The sequence below is a fragment of the Hyla sarda genome, chromosome 4 (genome assembly GCF_029499605.1).
Source record: "Hyla sarda isolate aHylSar1 chromosome 4, aHylSar1.hap1, whole genome shotgun sequence".
Classification (NCBI taxonomy): Eukaryota; Metazoa; Chordata; class Amphibia; order Anura; family Hylidae; genus Hyla; species Hyla sarda.
Window position 1 is genome coordinate 96,671,978 of NC_079192.1, and position 13,011 is coordinate 96,684,988.

The following is a 13,011-nucleotide window of genomic DNA, read 5'->3' on the forward strand; positions in this document are numbered from 1 at the left end:
TTTAACAACATGTGCTGTGTACCATGGGAAATCTCTCAACACATACGGCAAACTTATCCATATACCCCAGTCACTTGACATAGGCCAAAAAAGCTTTTGATTATTACATAGAATAGCACTGGCCTTTGACCTATTCCATAGAGCAAGGTCGTGTAATTAAAACATATACAGTTTACTAACATATATTGTAGATACTGCTAAGTGGCATCTGTCCTAGCTATATGGTGGTGGTATAAGTTGGGAGGTCCCCCATTGTATACTCCTGCCAGACACATTAATGGGACCCTCACATCTGTATAAATCTAACATAGACCCAAAGAAAGTAAACAAGGATTCCCGATAATAGAATTAAAACAATTACCCAGTGCTACAGCCTGGAAAAGAAACCACCCCTAAATCTTCACTTTTATTAGGAACCAATATTATTAAAATGTAAAAACCCAGTATTCCTGCTAATATCAATGGTTTGCCCTTTTTGTGATAATGCTTGAAACATGTACACCTATCTCATTTATATATGTGTACACTTGTTGCAGGATAAGAACTGTATATTAAAACATAGTCCCCCTCTACCTGTTTTGCTTAAAGGACATGTCCGGTGCTCACTTTTCTTATTGTATCCGTTCCGGGCTGCAAAAAAAAAAGAAAATAAGCTTTCTCTTGCCTGCCTACGCTCCCCCGGTGCTCTGGTACAGGCGTTCGGTCCCCGGGCTGTATTCTTCTTACTTCCTGTTAGCCCGGCACGTCACACAGAGCTTCAGCCTATCACTGGCCGAGGTGGGACATCGCTGCGGCCGGTGATAGGTTGAAGCTCCGTGTGATGTGCCGGGCTAACAGGAAGTAAGAAGAATACAGCCCGGGGACCGAACGCCTGTACTGAAGCACCGGGGGAGCCTAGGCAGGTAAGAGAAAATGTTTTTCTTTTATTTTTCAGCCCGGAACGGATAAAATAAGAAAAGTGAGCACCGGACATCTCCTTTAACCATCAGCATCATCATGAGGAAATTAGGTATTTTCAGAAATGTGGCATTTTTAAAGCTCTATATTAATAAAGCAACAGCATACACTGGAAAGAATGGTCTCATAGAAAAACTGACCTGCCATTACAGTGCTATTTTTTTCCAGCCATGCTTAAGCCATTTCCTCTGAAGAGGGGAGCTCTGAACAGTTTTGTTCCAAACACTAAGAAAGAGAAGAAGGGTTTAACTAGATGTGGGTTCCCTTCTCAAGGGTCCTATAGCACTATGGTACGGGTTTACATTTTGGATTCATGACAGTTTTTGTACAGCAAGTTTATAATTTTTTTTCCTACTGCTCTGCATAGAATCATCGTCAGTATAGGGGCAAAACCATTAGGCTAAGTTTACACTACGTAACTTCCGTGTGGAAATCAGCTTAGGAATTTCAGTCTGAAATTCCAATGCAGCAGAATCCCGTTACTGGCAATAGGATTTTGCTGCGCTGTGCAAACTACAGAATCACGTTCATTCTTTAGGCGGAATCCATGTGGAAAATATTGGCGTCTATGCGCACACTTGAAATCTCTAGGCAGAATGTCTCTGCCCAGAAATTCCATAGTATGAACCTAGCCTTAACTAGTGTTGGCCATATCCTTCCAGTAATATAACAACAGATCTGCAAATGGATCTGTCAAATGGATGACATTAATGTTTAGACCAATGCTTTCAAACCTGTGGCTTTCCACCCTTCATGTATTAGGTCATAATGAGAGTGATAGTTGTGCGACAGTTAGAATGTCACATGTTGGGGAACATTATGTGCACCATTGTAATAAAGGGGTTGTCCAGCGAAAAAGAAACAACCTGTAAATGGTGTCAAAAAGTATAATAAAGCAACATACTAAAATAATGTTATTAGCCATAGTGCAGAGATCTTCCATGATCAGCTATGTTTTCTGGCTGTAGCTGTGACCTCCCACCACACTCTCTGAATGCAGACTTCCCATCCCTGCTTCCCCATTCCCCACTTGTCTGCTCTGGAGTAGACAATTAATGTGAAGAGGGGAGCTCGTATTACCGCTCATTAGATTTTAAGTCAGCAGGAATCCTTTCTCAGATGAGCAGTGAGCTTGTTCTGATGGAAACTACTGTGACTGGTCTCTGAAACAAGTCAAGGGTCACTTGCACACATCGTGTGTATGTTTGGGGGATTTATTATTGTCTTTGTAAATAAAGTTTTTTTTATCTCCATTTGCCAATTTATCATTGGTTTTACCCCGCTTTGGTGGTAAATTGTTACACAGTTTTTGGCATAAAATATTATGCAACTCATTTAGACTCATTCAAGAAAACAGCATAAATGTAATGAGGTATTGTTCGCCTTTTGCAGTGGTTAAGATTTATCACCTTTTTAAATAGTTGCAAAATTTTTGCACAAAAAACTTGATTTACATAGACAATGATAAACTCCTCCCAATGTTCGGTCCAGGCTGGTGTGAGCTTGTGTAAAAATTTTGCACACATTTTTAAAAGTCGTAGTTGATAAATCACCAGCCACTGCAAAAAGCTAACCATGCCTCACTACATTCAAGCTGTTTATTTGGAAGAGTCTAAATAAAAAAGTTGCTAGTTTTTCCGAAATCATCCACTGTGCAAAAATGTGCAACTTATTAACACCAATAAAAGGGTAAAACTAATAAATTACCCAATACGTCTGAAGAAAATGCTCTATGTTATCGCCACTACAGTTTTTCAGAAATCATCGTTCAAGGAGTACTCCAACGCAACCTGTTTATGGGGGAAATGAAGCATTAATAAAAGTTATATCACATTGTAATATACTCACGTTGTCCATGTCGGCTTCTTCCTGGGCTTCTCCTCGCTTTTCCATCTGACCGGAAGCTGGGTCCTTTGATGACGCTCGACCACGTCTTCTTCACAATCCGGCACCATCTTCGCCCGGTAACTCATCGCTCCCATGAGTCACTGCGGGCTGCGCCGGCCTCCCCGCCCGGAGTCGGCTACTCCCCCAAAGTTAATTTATTCTGCGCATGCGCAGTACTACGCAAATAGCGTAGGGCTAACGCTAGGCTCCTATCGCTGCCTAAGTTAGCCCTACGCTATTTGCGTAGTGCTGCCGCATTCTTGTGACACCGCTAGTGCAGTGTTTCCCAACCAGGGTGCCTCCAGCTGTTGCAAAACTACAACTCCCAGCATGCCCGGACAGCTGAAGGCTGTCCGGGCATGCTGGGAGTTGTAGTTTTGCATCAGCTGGAGGCACCCTGGTTGGGAAACACTGCGCTAGTGGGCACATGGATCAGTGGGCTAGTGGGCACATGGATGGGTGGATCAGTGGGCTAGTGGGCACATGGATCAGTGGGTTAGTGGGCACATGGATGGGTGGATCAGTGGGCTAGTGGGCACATGGATCAGTGGGCTAGTGGGCACATGGATGGGTGGATCAGTGGGCTAGTGGGCACATGGAGAGGGCTGATGAGCTGGGAGGGGGAGATGGGAGGAGATAACCACAAGAAGGAGCTGTGGGCGTCACTTTATTATAATGTATTATAATTTCCTGGGGGGGGGAGGAGGGGGAGAGAGCAGCAGCTAACAGGAAGCTGGCGCAGGGAGTCATGGGAAATGTAGTCTTTATGACATGGCTGCTTACTGCTACAGGTGGCAATTACAAGAGAATGGCGTGGCCAAATTTGACAAATGAGGTATTGTCGGAAAGGTCTTTGAAAGAGCTATCAGATGATGTAAACTTTTTTTTTTTAAGTACCAGCGCTCCAGAGTACTCCTTTAAGAGTGGTTGTATAGTAGATATGAAACCTTGTAACAAAGCAGATTAAGTGATTGTAATATCTGTATGATTTCCTGCAAATCGAAGCACCTGTACTTTCAGACATTTCTGAATAAGTCTTATAGTTCACCTACAACTCTGCAAATACTTACAGTGGGGGAAAAAAAAAGTATTTTGTCAGCCGCCAATTGTGCAAGTTCTCCCTCTTAAAAAGGGATAGGCCTGTCATTTTCATCATAGGTATACCTCAACTATGAGAGACAGAATGAGAGAAAAAAAATCCATAAAATCACATTGTCTGATTTTTAAAGAATTTATTTGCAAATTATGGTGGAAAATAAGTATTTGGTCACCTACAAATAAGCAAGATTTCTGGCTCTCACAGACCTGTGACTTCTTTTTTAAGAGTCTCCTCTGTCCTCCACTCGTTACCTGTATTAATGGCACCTGTTGGAACTTGTTATTAGTATAAAAGACATCTGTCCACAACCTCAAACAGTCACACTCCAAACTTCACTATGGCCAAGACCAAAGAGCTGTCAAAGGACACCAGAAACAAAATTGTAGACCTGCACCAGGCTGGGAAGACTGAATTTGCAGTCCAATAGGCAAGCAGCTTGGTGTGAAGAAATCAACTGTTGGAGCAATTAATAGAAAATGGAAGACATACAAGACCACTGATAATCTCCCTCAACCTGGGGCTCCATGCAAGATCTCACCCTGTGGTGTCAATATGATCACAAGAGCGGTGAGCAAAAATCCCAGAACCACACGGGGGGACATAGTGAATGACTTGCAGAGAGCTGGGACCAAAGTAACAAAGGCTACCATCAGTAACACACTATGCCGCCAGGGACTCAAATCATGCAGTGTCAGACATGTCTCCCTGCTTAAGCCAGTACATGTCAGAGCCCGTCTGAAGTTTGCAAGAGAGCATTTGGATGATCGAGAAGAGGTTTGGGAGAAAGTCATATGTTCAGATGAAACCAAAGTAGAACTTTTTGGTAAAAACTCAACTCGTCGTATTTGGAGGAAAAAGAAAGCGGAGTTGCATCCAAAGAACACCATACCTACTGTGAAGCATGGGGTGAAAACATCATGCTTTGGGGCTTTTTTTCTGCAAAGGGGCCAGAACAACTGATCCATGTAAAGGAAAGTATGAATGGGGCCATGTATCGTGGGATTTTGAGTGAAAACCTCCTTCCATCAGCAAGGGCATTGAAGATGAAATGTGGCTGGGTCTTTCAGCATGACAATGATCCCAAACACACTGCCTGGGCAACGAGGGTGTCGCTTTGTAAGAAACATTTCAAGGTCCTGGAGTGGCCTAGCCAGTCTCCAGATCTCAACCCCATAGAAAACCTATGGAGGGAGTTGAAAGTCCGTGTTGCCCAGCGACAGCCCCAAAATATAACTGCTATAGAGGAGATCTGCATGGAGGAATGGGCCAAAATACCAGAAACAGTGTGTGAAAACCTTGTGAAGAATTACAGAAAACATTTGACCTCTGTAATTGCCAAGAAATGGTATATAACAAAGTGTTGAGATTAACTTTTGTTATTGACCAAATACTTATTTTCCACCATAATTTGCAAATAAATTCTTTAAAAATTGGACAATGTGATTTTTAGGGATTTTTTTTTCTCATTATGTCTCTTATAGTTGAGGTATACCTATGATGAAAATTACAGGCCTCTCTCCGTACTCCGGCACTTAGACATCTTATCCCCTATCCAAAGGATAGGGGATAAGCTGCCTGATCGCGGGGGTCCCACCGCTGGGGACCCACCGCTGGGGACCCACCGCTGGGGACCCCCGTGATCTTGCGCGCCGCACCCCGTTAAAATCAGTCCCCAGAGCGTGTTCGCTCCGGGTCTGATTACTGTCGATCACGCAAGCCTATGGGAGGGGGCGGGACAGCGGCAGGACCCCCGCGATCTATCCTTTGGATAGGGGATAAGATGTCTAAGTGCCGGAGTACCCCTTTAAGTGGGAGAACTTGCACAATTGGTGGCTGATTAAATACTTTTCCCCCCCACTGTATATGTATCCAGTGAATGCTGGTTTGGCTAAGAACAGAATGCTTTGTGAGAACAAACTCTGAGTATACTCTCATACTCTGTATGCTGTATGGTCATATAAGAGGTTTGTGTCACGCAGATCACTGAATGTGACACCTATGGAAGACTCTGGACTACTGTAGTGCTATGTGTTTATGATTTACAAACAATGGTGTATTTCTCATCTCGTACTGTTTTTGTAAAGGCGCAGATACACCTTATGGCATTAGACCAAGCGCCTACAGGACTACGGACTTCAAGGCACAGAGTCCATAGGGTCCAGAGTAGCTTACCCACATCTTTAGTGTTCTGGAGCATGACTGATATGCCTGCATAACATAAATTCATTGCGGTATGGATGGAAACTGATCATGCATTTTTTTTCATGTTGCTTAGAATATGGGTTAACCTTATAGATGTCACACATGGTGTTTAAATATAAGCTTGACAATTTGCAATAGACTTTTAAATGCATATTATAAAAGTATAAGTTCATTGTTTTTGAGGGAACCCACATCAAATCTATTGACCCTGTATGATATATATATATATTGTTACGCCTAGCGCTCCGGGTCCCCGCTCCTCCCCGGAGCGCGTACGGCGTCTCTCTCTCCGCAGCGCCCCGGTCGGTCCCGCTGACCGGGAGCGCTGCACTGTCATGGCCGTCGGGGATGCGATTCGCACAGCGGGACGCGCCCGCTCGCGAATCGCATCCCAGGTCACTTACCCGTTCCCGTCCCCTGCTGTCATGTGCTGGCGCGCGCGGCTCCGCTCTCTAGGGCGCGCGCGCGCCAGCTCCCTGAGACTTAAAGGGCCAGTGCACCAATGATTGGTGCCTGGCCCAATTAGCTTAATTGGCTTCCACCTGCTCCCAGACTATATCTGATCTCTGCCCCTGCACTCCCCTGCCGGATCTTGTTGCCTTAGAGCCTAGTGAAAGCGTTACTGTGTTTGTCCTTACTGTGTACTTGACCTCCTGCTATTACCTTATTGACTACGATCCTTGCTGCCTGCCCCGACCTTCTGCCTCGTCCGACCTTGCTTCTGTCTACTCCCTTGTACCGCGCCTATCTTCAGCAGTCAGAGAGGTTGAGCCGTTGCTAGTGGATACGACCTGGTCACTACCGCCGCAGCAAGACCATCCCGCTTTGCGGCGGGCTCTGGTGAAAACCAGTAGTGACTTAGAACCGGTCCACTAGCACGGTCCACGCCAATCCCTCTCTGGCACAGAGGATCCACCTCCTGCCAGCCGGCATCGTGACAGTAGATCCGGCCATGGATCCCGCTGAGGTTCCCCTGCCTTATATCTCTGATCTCACCACGGTGGTCGCCCAGCAATCCCGACAGATCGCCCATCTAACCCACCAGCTGTCGGAAGTGTCCACCATTGTGCAGCAACTTCAGTCGCAACTTCAGCAGCAACCATCTCCTCCGCCAGCTCCTTCACCCCTTCCGCAGCGAGTGGCCACTCCTAGCCTCCGCTTGTCCTTGCCGGACAAATTTAATGGGGACTCTAAGTTTTGCCGTGGCTTTCTTTCGCAATGTTCCCTGCACTTGGAGATGATGTCGGACCAGTTTCCTACTGAAAGGTCTAAGGTGGCTTTCGTAGTCAGCCTTCTGTCTGGAAAAGCCCTGTCATGGGCCACACCGCTCTGGGACCGCAATGACCCCGTCACTGCCTCTGTACACTCCTTCTTCTCGGAAATTCGAAGTGTCTTTGAGGAACCTGCCCGAGCCTCTTCTGCTGAGACTGCCCTGCTGAACCTGGTCCAGGGTAATTCTTCCGTTGGCGAGTACGCCATACAATTCCGTACTCTTGCTTCTGAACTTTCCTGGAATAATGAGGCCCTCTGCGCGACCTTTAAAAAAGGCCTATCCAGCAACATTAAAGATGTTCTGGCCGCACGAGAAACTCCTGCTTACCTGCATGAACTCATTCATCTAGCCACTCGCATTGACATGCGTTTTTCTGAGAGGCATCAAGAGCTCCGCCAGGAAAAAGACTTAGATCTCTGGACACCTCTCCCACAGTCTCCATTGCAATCTGCGCCTAGGCCTCCCGCCGAGGAGGCCATGCAAGTGGATCGGTCTCGCCTGACCCTGGAAGAGAGGAATCGCCGTAGGGAAGAGAATCTTTGTCTGTACTGTGCCAGTACCGAACATTTTTTGGTGGATTGCCCTATCCGTCCTCCACGTCTGGGAAACACACGCTCGCACCCAGCTCTCGTGGGTGTGGCGTCTCTTGATGCTAAGTCAGCTTCTCCACGTCTCACGGTGCCTGTACGGATTTCTCCTTCAGCCAACTCTTCCCTCTCTGCCGTGGCCTGCCTGGACTCTGGTGCCTCTGGGAATTTTATTCGGGAGTCCTTGGTGAATAAATTCCGCATCCCGGTGACCCGTCTCGTCAAGCCACTCCGCATTTCCGCGGTCAACGGAGTCAGGTTGGATTGCACCGTGCGTTACCGCACGGAGCCCCTCCTAATGTGCATCGGACCTCATCACGAAAAAATTGAGTTTTTGGTCCTCTCCAATTGCACTTCCGAAATTCTCCTTGGACTACCCTGGCTTCAACTCCATTCCCCAACCCTGGATTGGTCCACAGGGGAGATCAAGAGCTGGGGTACCTCTTGCTTCAAGGACTGCCTTAAACCGGTTCCCAGTACTCCCTGCCGTGACCCTGTGGTTCCCCCTGTATCCGGTCTCCCTAAGGTCTTTATGGACTCTGCCTGCCATAAGAAGTGCCTCTCCCCCCCCTCCCAGTCCAGTCAGGCAAGCCTCGGTGCCTCCTCATGGCCCTCGTCCTGGTGTCACACTGCCCCGTGCCAGGCCTCGCCCTCTGCCCTCCCTCCCCATTCCCACTCCTGCTGTACTGCCTGCCGTTGAGGAATCCCTCCATTCTTTCCCGGTGTCCTCATCCCAGGGGAGGCAGTTACCGGACAAAGAGAAGGGGAGACCTAAGGGGGGGGGGGGTACTGTTACGCCTAGCGCTCCGGGTCCCCGCTCCTCCCCGGAGCGCGTACGGCGTCTCTCTCTCCGCAGCGCCCCGGTCGGTCCCGCTGACCGGGAGCGCTGCACTGTCATGGCCGTCGGGGATGCGATTCGCACAGCGGGACGCGCCCGCTCGCGAATCGCATCCCAGGTCACTTACCCGTTCCCGTCCCCTGCTGTCATGTGCTGGCGCGCGCGGCTCCGCTCTCTAGGGCGCGCGCGCGCGCGCGCCAGCTCCCTGAGACTTAAAGGGCCAGTGCACCAATGATTGGTGCCTGGCCCAATTAGCTTAATTGGCTTCCACCTGCTCCCAGACTATATCTGATCTCTGCCCCTGCACTCCCCTGCCGGATCTTGTTGCCTTAGAGCCTAGTGAAAGCGTTACTGTGTTTGTCCTTACTGTGTACTTGACCTCCTGCTATTACCTTATTGACTACGATCCTTGCTGCCTGCCCCGACCTTCTGCTACGTCCGACCTTGCTTCTGTCTACTCCCTTGTACCGCGCCTATCTTCAGCAGTCAGAGAGGTTGAGCCGTTGCTAGTGGATACGACCTGGTCACTACCGCCGCAGCAAGACCATCCCGCTTTGCGGCGGGCTCTGGTGAAAACCAGTAGTGACTTAGAACCGGTCCACTAGCACGGTCCACGCCAATCCCTCTCTGGCACAGAGGATCCACCTCCTGCCAGCCGGCATCGTGACATATATATATATATATATACATATATTATTATTATATTTTTTATTTACTTGAACTGGATCTCATGGCTTCTTGATTCACAGTGCCCTCTGCTGGACGGTAAGAAGCATAACATTCCACAGCCGTAATGTAGAACAGGAAGATGTCCAGCGCAGATAAGTGGTAACAGAATACTTTACTACGGAAACTTCAGCACATGGATGGCAAAGACACAAGTGACGCGTTTCGGCCCTAAAGTCGGGCCTTAGTCATTCCACAGCAGTAATCTCCAACCTGTGACTTATCAGCTGTTTCAAAACTACAACTCCCGGCCTGCTATGAACGCTGTTAGAGCACGCTGGGAATGGTACTTTTGCAACAGCTGGACAGTGGTTGGAAAACAATAATCTATAGCATTTAATAGCGGCTTGCATTTTTATATTATGCTTTTAAAATATGGCTTTTGATTGTGCAAGTGTATTATATATTTATTTTGGTTAAATAATAGTCTGTTTCTGATTTTCTTTATTGCATTTGCAGCACTAAGGGAAAGGTTTTCTACCACTGTTTATTTGTTTGAAACAACTTTACTAGGATGATACTTTATGTGGGGGAAAAAGCATCTCCATAGGTCCAAATTACATCATATTAGGTTTATGTCCTTTAGAGTTGTACAAGCCTCTTAGATGACACATGTAGACGGAAGCAGAGGACATTTGGTGAAGATCTGGCGTTCGCTGTGTTCGAAGCAGTTAACATGGACCTTTATGACAGAGTCGTTCTCATTAGTTCTATTCTCAGAAGGCAGGGCATTGGCATTTCTCTTATTCCAGCTTCCAAGGGCCCCTAATTGGGTCTGTTTCCACCAACAACATGAGCTCTCTATGGCAGGAAAGTTTTAATTATAAGGTCTGGGAGCGTGGCCTGTGTCCCCCGTGCTCTCAGACATCCTGTCCATTCAACTCAGTCCTTGCAAGACTAAGCACATGGTTTTCATGGTGCCCCTGGGCTGCCCGGCCAGCTTCTGGATAACTTGTTTTAGTAGCAAGCAATATGCATCTCTATGAATCCTGAGTAGTAAGTGCTAAACCCTTAGCAGTGATCCCTTGGTGTATACTGCAATATTCTATGTACAGTAGAGTGACTCTACTGTACTGTCCTTTGTTACTGCGTACAGTGCACAGTTTAATGCTATTAAGAAGATTATTGATAGGTACATTCCAGTGTTGGAAGTGGATCCTGTGTTGAAAAAGTTAGTAGGGGAAGGTGTGAACATGGTGTCAAGGAAAGGACCATTGCTGGGCTCATTGATTTCCCCTAGCCTGTTTGTCAGCAACAGGGTAGGTAAACCCTGTCCAATGTGGCTGGCACACAAAGGAAATTGGAGATGTGGACATGCACGATGCCTGATGTGCACCTATATTGCAGTAGGTGATTCTTTTGAATCATTCGCTACGAACAAGGTGTACAGTGTGAAGAATTATTTTAATTGCAATACGTCTTCAATAGTGTACAGTGACCCCCCGACCTACAATCATTTCAACATACAAGGCCATCGCATGTTGAAGGCAGCATCAACATACGATGCTTTTGTATGTCGGGGCCATCGCATAAACGGCTATCCGGCAGCGCAGACTGCTTCAGCTGCCACCGGATAGCCGTTTAAGGTGCCCCGTTTGGTCTGGTGAGTCTCACTCGCCTGTCCCCGGCGCTCCAGATCGTCCTCTTCGGGATCCCCTGCATCGCCGTCGTTCTCCTTCGTCATCATCACGTCGCCGCGCACGCCGTCCGGTCATCCAATAGGAGGGGCGTGCACAGCGACGTGATGACAGCGATGAAGAGCGACAATCCCAGGCAGCAGAGACGGCCTGGAGCAGCGGGGACACCCCGGGGACGCGGCGACGGAGGGCGACATCCAGGGCAACAGAGACGGTCTGGAGCGGCGGGGACAAGTGAGTATAACATCCAATACTTTACATTGCATGGATCCCTCAACATACGATGGTTTCAACTAACGATGGTTCATTTGGAACGAATTACCATCGTATGTTGAGGGACCACTGTACTTGGCATTGTGCATGTCCTGCCGTGTACAATATGTGGGCTGCACGAGTGATGCCCTAAAAGGGAGAACCAGAAAGCATGTATCAGACGCTAAGAATAACAATTAATAATGTTAATATCTCGACCTTGTCACGGCATTTCAGGGATGTGCATCAGGGTGAAACTGGATTATTAAGGATTTGTGGCATTGAAAAAGTTAGTGTTAATAAAAGAGGGTGAGACCTCAGAAAACGTTTATATAATTGTGAGACGTATTGCATATTAATTTTAGGTAAGAGACAGCCAGTGGGCTTGAATTGTAGATTGGATCTCATTACCACATACTAAAAGAATTGGGTCCAGTTCAGATTATGTGTTTTTGTTTGGTATATATTTGTAGGGTCTGTTTTTCTATTTTCATGGTGTTTTACAATGGTAATGTAATCACATGTAATGGAATTATATGATATACTGTTGTAAACTAACTATTATCCTGCTGCTCGAAACAGGCTGCCAGTGAAGTATTATTTCAGTTTTGAATGTGGATGTATGTTTGTATGGCAGCTTGTTCAGCTGTAGTTAACAGCTGGAGAGATCACGTGCCCAGATTGTGAGAATTGGATTGGCTCGGAATTTCTCGCAATAGGAAGTAGGATGTGGCTTCCAGAGTATTTTAAGGTCATTTTGTATCTGTATTACTATTCTATGACTAAGCGCTTACAGCAAAAAACACGTCAGAAGAGTTTTTATCTCCTGTTTGTATCCTGTATGAACACGATCAATGTAGCAGAGCAATTTTGACCGCATAAAGAAGTGCTGAACTTTTCCTTGTCCTATACCTTGTGGTTGACCGGCGACGATACCGGCAGGTTCCGTGCACTGCCGTCCGGCTACAGGAAGGGGTGAGCTGTTACTTATGGTGGTTTGGAGTGAACATTATGTCTAAAACTTGATGACAAGTGAGTACACCCCAAGTGGAAATGTCCAAATTGGGCTCAAAGTGTCATTATTTTGTGTGGTCACCATTATTTTCCAGCACTGCCTTAAGCCATTTGGGCATGGAGTTCACCAGAGCTGCACAGTTTACCACTGGAGTCCTTTTCTGCTCCTCCAGGAGGACATCACAGAGCTGGTGGATGTTAGAGACCTTGCGCTCTTCCACCTTCCGTTTGAGGATGCCCCACAGATGCTCAATAGGGTTTAAGTCTGGAGAAATGCTTGGCCAGTCATTCACCTTTACCCTCAGCTTTTTTAGTAAGGCAGTGGTGGTCTTGGAGGTGTTTTTGGGTTGGTTATCATGTTGGAATACTGCCTCATGAAGGCACAGACCATTACACTCCCACCACCATGCTTGTATGTGTACTTCTTACCTGGTTGTCGTCACACACGCTTGACACCATCTGAACCAAATAAGTTTATCTTGGTCTTATCGGATCACAGGGCATGTTTCCATGTTCTTAGTCTGTTTGTCTTCAGCAAA

The 13,011-nt window shown here is 47.0% G+C and overlaps 1 protein-coding gene across 7 annotated transcripts in view; it reads left to right on the forward strand.

Moving 5' to 3' along the window:
• Nucleotides 1-13,011, forward strand: part of LCTL (lactase like) — a 91,275-nt gene that overhangs the window by 35,611 nt on the left and 42,653 nt on the right. For 3 of the 7 annotated variants that reach the window (XM_056571666.1, XM_056571673.1, XM_056571674.1), the window contains exon 2: nt 9,593-9,671. The exons of the other annotated variants lie outside the window; for them this stretch is intronic. The gene's annotated coding sequence lies outside the window, so the exon portion shown is untranslated. The remainder of the gene's footprint in view (nt 1-9,592; nt 9,672-13,011) is intronic. 7 annotated transcript variants of the gene reach the window in all.